General features: G+C 41.1%; 1 pseudogene; it reads left to right on the top strand.

The window, feature by feature from the left end:
• The first annotated feature begins 610 nt into the window (after nucleotides 1-610).
• On the top strand, nucleotides 611-984 carry LOC122681882 (annotated as a pseudogene).
• Nucleotides 985-1,225: the final 241 nt, after the last annotated feature.

Below are 1,225 nucleotides of genomic sequence, written 5' to 3'. Positions count from 1 at the left end.
GTACAATTGTTACTATTAATACTCTTATACATATTATTATCAAGGTCTTGGTGCACAGAATTGTATTAAAATAATCTTTAGCTTGTTTGTGATCCATATTTGTTTATTTATTTAATTATTGATTTTCAATAAAGTCATAAACACCTATGATCCCACCACCCAAAACAAAATCTAGGACTATAACCTACATCTAATACTTACTCATCAACCTTCTCTCCTGCTTCTTCGCATTGTGTTGTTCATTTGCTAAGTTGTATCTGACTCTTGTGACTCCATGAACTATGTCTTTCACTTAGGTCATAAAAAAGTAAGTACTGGTCCCCACATTTTACAGGTAAGGAATCTGAGACTGCTGAAGGTTAAGAGGTTTGTTTTCTTCTTTTAGATCACCTAGCTAGTCAATGGACTATCTAAGTGTGTCTAATTCTGACACCTCCCCCTAACCCGCTCATGTGGACTCCCAGTCATTTGTCTGCAAGACAGCTGAGAAGTGGTACTCAATGAAATAAAGTAGATACTGGCACTTAAATCTTGGAATAAAGAATAATGACTTAGGAGTTTACTGGTTTGGGCTTTCCAATCCAAACCAGTACCCTGGCGCTATGGGGTGATGGCTCCTGCTAAAAGGGGCAGTGAGAAGAAGGGCCAGCCTGCCATCAACAAGGTGGTGACCAGAGAATATGCTATCAGCATTCACAGCGCATCCATGAAGTGGGTTTCAAGAAGCCTGTCCCTTGGGCACTCAAAGAAATACAGAAATTTGCCATGAAGGAGATGGGGACACCAGATGTGAGCATCTACACCAGGCTCAACAAAGACATTTGGGTCAAAGATATAAGGGATGTCCCATACTAGATCTGTGTGCAGTTGTCCAGAAAATGTAATAAAGATGGAGGCTAACCAAACAAGCTCTACACATTGGTTACTCACGTGCCTGTCGCCACTTTCAAAAATCTACAGACAGTTAGTGTGGTTGAGACCTAATTGCTGATTGTCCAATAAAGTTATTGAACTGCCAAGAAAAAAAGAGTGTACTGGTCTGGGGGACTTCCCTGGTGGTCCACAGGTTAAGAATCTGCCTTGCAATGCAGGCGATATGGATTCAACTCCTGGTGAGCCTGTGTGCTCTGGAGCTGTGCATCACAACTAGAGAGCCCTAGTGTCTCAACTAAGACCCAATAGCCAAATAAGTAAATATTTTAAAAAAGAGAGAGTGTGCAGCTTC

Source organism: Cervus elaphus, chromosome 23, assembly GCF_910594005.1.
Source record: "Cervus elaphus chromosome 23, mCerEla1.1, whole genome shotgun sequence".
Classification (NCBI taxonomy): domain Eukaryota; kingdom Metazoa; phylum Chordata; class Mammalia; order Artiodactyla; family Cervidae; genus Cervus; species Cervus elaphus.
This window is presented reverse-complemented; position numbering and strand designations above follow the sequence as displayed.